The sequence below is a fragment of the Capsicum annuum genome, chromosome 1 (genome assembly GCF_002878395.1).
Source record: "Capsicum annuum cultivar UCD-10X-F1 chromosome 1, UCD10Xv1.1, whole genome shotgun sequence".
Lineage (NCBI taxonomy): Eukaryota > Viridiplantae > Streptophyta > Magnoliopsida > Solanales > Solanaceae > Capsicum > Capsicum annuum.
The window spans coordinates 129,314,141-129,321,933 of NC_061111.1; positions in this window are offsets into that span (position 1 = coordinate 129,314,141).

The following is a 7,793-nucleotide window of genomic DNA, read 5'->3' on the forward strand; positions in this document are numbered from 1 at the left end:
TGCTTTAAATTATGTCATAAAACTTATCAGTGGAGCTTAAGAGCATAATCTTCTGGTAAGCTCAATACTTGTACTTAAAACTTAGAATTCATGCTTTATTTCATAGAAATTCATAACAAAACTTCATGCTCAATAATCACCTTGAAATCTTTCAACAATCCCAGTCAAGATAATGAAGTTTAAATTATAATATGAATATTATATGTTAAGCATAAATATATGTAGACTTTGATGCAATTAAAACTTTCAATCACATGGTAGTATCATACTTCAAGAACATAACTATTTTGGATATGAACCCTAACTCAAAATAAGTAAATTAAATCTTAAAACTAATGCACTTTGGGCACAAGGATGAAAGAATAACCTTGTTCATAAAGCCCACATACCTAAAATTTCTTGACTTGTGAAGAGAGTTTGAATCTTGAGACTTGAGGGATGAGTTTGTGTGAGATGAACCCTAATCTTGATGTTCTTGAAGATTGGAGAGAAAATGTCGTTATTTGATTGAGGAATAGAAGAAAATAACACTTCTTTGAGGGTTGTAGGTCGTGGATGGGAAACTATAAGAGAGAAAAAGCCCCAAAATCCCTTAGCTAAACTTTATAGAAACTGATCGCCAGTTCTTACGAGTCTACCATATGATTCGTATGGAAGGGTACGACTAGTCTTCATGACTCGCAAGGTTGGCAGAATCTAGGAGGGTACACACTGGTCAACATACATCCCACCTACGACTATTACTGTAATGCCTCGAGAGTACACCCTAGGCGCCACTTACAGTTTTGAGAGACCACAAGCTAACCCATACCTGCTGTGAGCACTGAACAAAACTGATGACAAAGAAAACCTGTGCAAAATTTAACTGAAACGCTATAAGGTTATAAAAACTGTAATCAATACTGAATCATGGAGTTAACATTTGAAAACATACTGAAAAGCTAACTAACTGTCTGTACTAGTTTGAAAGCCTCTAACTGAATAACTGAGGAGTTGATGGGACAAGCCCCCAACTAACTCCGACTGTCTGCTAAAACTGAGAAAACTGAAATAACACTACTGGTCCTCAGAACATGAGGACTCACCACTGCTGCTGCTACTGGTACACTAGGATATCTAGGTATGGTCGGGAACCTGAGCATCCGAACCTATGATATGAAACATCGTAGTGCAAAAAATGGGTATATGATCAGTACTTTGAATGTACTAGTATGCTAAATGAGGTAGGCTGATATGCATGGTTTCATGAACATGAATAACAACTATCTAAATATATATATATATATATATTATATAATATGAAGTACTAAATAGAGTGCATGAAATTTGTAGATACTAAGAATATGTGAAATCTGTAAATACTGAGGATGCATGAAATCTGTAAGTACTAAGAATACGTGATATCTATAAATACTGAGGATTCATCCAAGCATATAATATGTTTCTGATATAATCTATAACTAAAATACTAAAGTCTGATAATTGAATAACTGATAAACAGTATGCTATGGTCAAGAAAAGCTGAACTGAGTTCTGAACTGAATACTAAAATTAAAATTGTGGGAGGTATCATCTAACCGACATACCTCACTCTGAGTTGATTGGGGTCCAACCCTTAATCCCAGTTGAAAGCATGATAATATCGTGCCACGGGTACTAATAATAGCTGTGGAGTTAGTCCTAACTAATGGATGAACCCTGAGTTCAGTCCTAAATTGGAGGGTGATCCCTGAGAGTGTCAGTCCTAGCTAATGGGTGACATCTCATAACCTACGATGGATACGTAGTTCTGGAACTTAGGAATTACTTCTAAGGACCCAGTCCTAACTGGCGGGTGAAGCCCCATCTCTAGGCTCGCTAGGTGCTGAATCCTACTCCCAACTGAACTGACATTGATTACAGGACTAAGCTAAGCTTAACTGAAGAGGGAATTGACTGGATTACTAAACTAATCTAAGTTTGACTGATATAATAACGGACTGAACTGGTAATGCTCATATGTGTCTGAAACTATTCTGAAACCACTGAGACTAAGCAAACAGCTAAACTTTGGGTATTCATAACCTCCAGGACTCGATAACAATAATAACAATAAGGACACATGAAAGCTTTGAAACCATGGAAGGAGATCATTGTTCACAATTATTCTCTTACGCATTTCATCAAACATATTGGGGGTCAAGATTTTAACATTAGGATACTTCTAGACACAATGAGATAGCACAATTATATGACCAAAATCACAAAACTGAGGATTTATTTCAAGTTCTCATGAACATGATATAGAAACCACAATATTTAAAACATACTATAATGTATTCCACTTGAAAACAAATTTCAAAATCTTAACTAATAAACATGTAACAAGTAGTCATTGTTTAAAACCCAATCATTTAGGCATTTCATCAAACACTTGTAATTCATGGTTTAAACTAGGCATGAGAATAGTTTTAAAACTTGTAGTAATAGCATGATTTCACTTCTAAGATCACCAATTAGGGTTTAAGTTCAACAAACAAAACCATTCAATCATGTAAGGTTTAATGTCACCAGCAATATCATGGAAACATGATAAAAATTCAAAATTCATATAAGTTCATGGACATAATTCGTAAAATATGTAATAAGTGTCACGTTCAATGAAAATAGATTGTAATCATTATGTATAATCAAAATTCATAAAAGCTTCATGGAGATAAATCATTATAAACATGTAATTTCATGATTTAAAATATAAAAGATGGATTCTTGGACTCTATGGGTGAAAGGGCCCATGGATGAACATCGAAACACCTTAGAGTTTTAATCTTGCAAAAGAATTGTAGTTCTTCATCGTTCTTAGGAGGAGAAGCTTGAAATCTTAAACTTTCTTGAGGAATTAATGGTTGAACTAGATGAATTTGGGTGGTGGATAGGGTTTTTTTTTAAGAGAAAATTGTGAAAATACTAAATATAATGCTTTAACTGATGATTAATCCCATTTTCGATTGATTAGGATGAAGGGAAAAGGACTTAAATGCCCTTGGAATATTAAAATCAGAATTGGAAAGCTGAAAATCCTGATTTTGACACTCCGCGTCAGAAGAGGTTGTCACCCGTAGATAACAAGAAGAGGTTGAATATTAAAATGCCCTTGTTATCATTCTTGTTCTCCTAATGACTCTACCTCTCTGAGGGGGAGCCACCATCTCTGCCCTCGCTCAGTGCTAGCTCCTACTTCCAACTGAAAGACTCTGAACTAATTCTCAACTAAACACAAATTGAGCTGAACCTGATCATGTTTCTTGAATAATCTGACTGAGTTAAGCTGAATTCACTTACTTCCGTATCTAATGAAATACTATTGAATCACGTTATCTGACTGAACGACACAGAGCTTTGAATAGAGTACTCAATTACCACAGAGGTCAAAATCGAATACTTAAATACTACTAGATCTAAGTTGAGTACAGAACTGAAGCTAGATTACTAGAGATACTGAGGTTACGGAGATTACTGAGATTTCTTAAGTTCTGTATCTGTCTGAGACTGTAGAGTTCTATAACTCACTGAGTTCTGAGAATCATGGCTCGACTAGAATTATCGTGAAAACTAACACGGGCTCTAGACAACAACTAAATTGTCGGGTGTAAATACCCCCAGGACTCGATAGCATAAAAGTAAAACATAACCATCCTTGGCTAATCATAACCACGGTCATTCATTCACCATCACAATTACTAAAGCATCTCTTCAAGTATTTGGGAATCATAAATATATGATAATATAGGGAGACATGCTATTGGATCATACTCCAGTTAATAAGGTCTTGTATCAAACACTTGGCATGTATTAAAGTCTTGGCATGTGTCAAAGAGCACACAATTGGGGAACGTCATACTATCATGTCACAATTCACTCATCAAACATTTAGCATGTATTAAAGTTTTAGCATGTATCAAAGAGCACAAAATTGGGGAATTTCATACTATTATGTCTCAATTCGTTCATTAAGGCTTTTCAACAAACTCTTGGTATGCATGGGCTTGCACATAATTGGGGGTTTCCTAGTCAACATGCTATAATGGCTCTAATTCCTTCACATAAGCATTTTATTAAACATATGGGGAGCATGCTCTTCTTATTCAACCATTTCTACATTTAATTGACATGAACACATCATTTAACAAGTAACTTGAAGAGGTTTATCATGAACATTACATGAATTTCACATACTAGGGTCAAAGCTTGAAAACCTTGTAAACAATATGAATAACAACTCAATAATAGCATGAACATAAATTTCAACTCACATGAATCATGGAAACCCATAAACATAAAATCTTTGAAGTTTAGAAAAGAGTTCTTGAGCTTCTTGGATGAAAGGGACCTAAGGATCAACATCTACATACCTTGGGGAAACTTCTTTCTTGAAGGCTCTTGGAGAGATTCTTCATGTCTCTTGATCTCTCTTGATTTTTCTTGAAGAATAAGTAAGGGTTTTGATTTTGTAGAAACCCTAGTTTTTGATGTTGAAGAGGAGAAATGAGGCTGAAAGTCTTTATCGGGTATAAATAGGGGCTAAAAAAAAGTGGGAAAAGACTAAAAAACTCTTTTAAAAATATCTTAAAATTACCAATCGGGACATGCGACGGTGGGGTTCGACGGTCCATCGCATGGCCATTGGTTCGTCGGACCACTCCGTCGTACAGAACCAGAGCTAGGTCACACTGCCTTGGTGCGACGGTAGGGTGCGACGGTCCGTCGCGTGGTCGACGGTCTATTGGACCTATTCGTCTCACTCTTCTAGAGAGTGGACTCACTGAAACATTACGAAGGTAGAGGGAGACGGTCCTTCGCATGCTCGACGGTCCATCGGACCACTCCGTCATTCCATGGGGATTTCGAATCAAACTATTTTCGGCGAAATGGCCATAATTTTCTCGTTCGATGTTGGATTTTGATGAAATTGGTATCGATGGAAAGCTTATTCAATGATCTACATGAAAAAAGTTGATATTACAGAAATTCCATACGGTTCAAAGTGTTTCACACTTGGGAAGGTACTTCTCAAGCTTTTAGGACCAGGTTTTCGCTTCACTGAACACGCTCTAAGGCTCCGACTAGGAGAGAATTTTATGGGGTCTTACACATGACTGGTTAACTAAGTCTGTAACATGATACATAAACTAAATATCATGAACTGAACTGATTTCTTGACTACATTCAATGGCATGTGAATGGTTATAAGTTTGAGATTGGTACGAGAAAGTCAAAGTATGAGTATCCCTTACTTCAAGATGGATCTTGTTAGTTAGAGAGAAGATGGAAGATTTAGGACATGAAAGCTCGGGCATTATAATACATCTCCCCCTTGGGATAGTATATTCCCCGAAAGATATTGGCTTGACTGAAATACTAAGGAAAGACTGAGATGATTCACAAAACACATACAAACTAAATCATGGCTGGATATCTGAAGTGTGAAACTAAGGTCTGAGGAATAGAGGGTTAATGACACGAATTCATCAAAGAGGTTTAAACTGAGGACATGTACGATCTGAATCTGAATTTCACTGATCATTAGTGTATAGCATGAGTACTGGAATTGAACATACTGTAAAGCATGAGTACATAAGTCATGAGTTGCATGAACTGAATTTTGAGTTCATAAATTTATGGAACATGATCTGTATTGCTGGACAAACTGAAATTCCCTATACTAGGAACTAGAAGTGTACATGATTCCTATGATGTGCATGAACGTGAACTATGATTATGGAACTAACATGTAAGGCATGAGTTGATATTATGACGACTGGGTAACCTTGCACTGAGATAAGAACGGGTTGAGCATCATCCTCTCCTACTGTTTTTTCTATACATACTGGCATTACTACTAGGATTTGAGAGCCTGATTTGGTTACTTACTCTGTCATCTCCCCCTTAGCTTAAAGCCATCATTCTAAGTCTAGGAACCACTTAATCAATAACTCTAAACTGAATTGTCACCATTTTACTCTAGAGTCTAAGGTAGACACTGAGGATGGCTCTACTAGAGTATTAGGACTGATGCCAAAATTTAACAATTATGTAGGGGTTACACAAGAAAATAAAGCTTCGGGGTCTAATAAAGCATACACATGAAGATTAAAGGCCGGTAACATACCAATAACCATATTAGGAGTGCTTTCCTAATCATGACGAGACTGGAGTGCATAAAGTTTGTTCTAGTGTTGACCACTAGTAGTACTGAAAGTGGCGCCCTACTGAGTTGGGCGACCGGAGGAGGGTTGAACTGACCCTATTGGCGCAAATCTTTACCCTTCTAAGCCATTACTCTACACTCTTGTATCCTATGGACTGGCTTACTATATCCTAAACATACATCGCTGCCATCTCTACACACACTTAGGTGATTTCTACCATATTCTCTACAAAGCGGATGAGTACAACCACTACTCACACTACCCTGGGTTTTGGAGCCTAGCACTCTATCATGACTGTCATTCCTGAACCTGGGTACTGGAGCACTAGCTGAAGAAGGTGCTAGGGCTGAAGATTTTTGATGGAATTAAGAACGGTTACCACTCTCTGATCTTGGCTGAGAAAAATTAAAACTACCTATCCTAGCCCTCTTATTCTCTCTTTCCCTTTTCTTAGCTTTCTCTTCCTTAATATACTAGGCATGGACCATAAGCTTAGATAAGTCCATCTTCTTAATCAACATAATAGTCCTACACTCCTTGACCACACTGTCAGATACATCAGAAACAAACTTACTTAGTCTAGACTTGTTATCAGTCACCACATGAGGATCATACCTAACTAACTAAGTAAACTTAAGGGAATACTCCTTCATACTCATGTTACCCTGCCTCAAGCTGATAACACTTTAGCTTCCCTCAGCTCCAATGGGAAAAATATATCTAAGAAGGCTGCAGAAACTCCTCCCATTATATGGGACCTACATCATCACCCCTATCCCCTTTCTACTACTTAAACCAGGTATGAGTTACATTATGTAACTGGTAAGTATCTAGCCTGCACTCTCACTAGAAATCACCCCCATAATGTCAGTTACCTTCTACACCATGTCTAGGAATTCCTGTGGATCCTCTTTCAACTTGGATCCCAAAAATAAAGGAGGATTCATTTGGGCGAAGTCCTAAATTCTGGCAGCAACAGTATTGACCATTGGGTTGGCCGAAATAGCAGTTAGGCTGTATATTTTGGGCTGCTACGGCGTGAGCTAGAGTGGTGAATACAAATTTGAACTCTCCATGAGAAACATGCTTATTCAGGGGATCTTTCTAACTGGGTTGAGGGGCTGGCTGGTTTCTGGTTCTTCTTCTGTTAGTCTTTCTGGGAGGTATATTTTGAAAATAGAAGGAAAAGTTTGGTTAGATAGAGATTTTAACTTGAGCTCCTGCTCATTCGCATGATCTAAATACTGAAAGAAGGGAAACATTTCCTAAAATGACTTATAGTCTTTTGACCATAAGTGTGGCGCTCTTCACACCCATGCATAAAATTTTACTTGACGCGACTTTCAGACTTTTTAGGACACTTTAAAACATTAGGCTCTGATACCAAGTTGTTAACGCCCTGAGAGTATACCCTGGGTGCCATACGGTGCTTACAGTCCCGAGAAACCATAAGCTAACTTATGAGTTGGTACCTTCTGTGAGCACTGAACAAAAATGATGACAAAGAGAACCTGTGCAGAATTTAACTGAAACACCATAAGATTTTAAAAATTGTAATCAATACTGAATCATGGAGTTAACATTTGAAAATATACTGAAAATCTA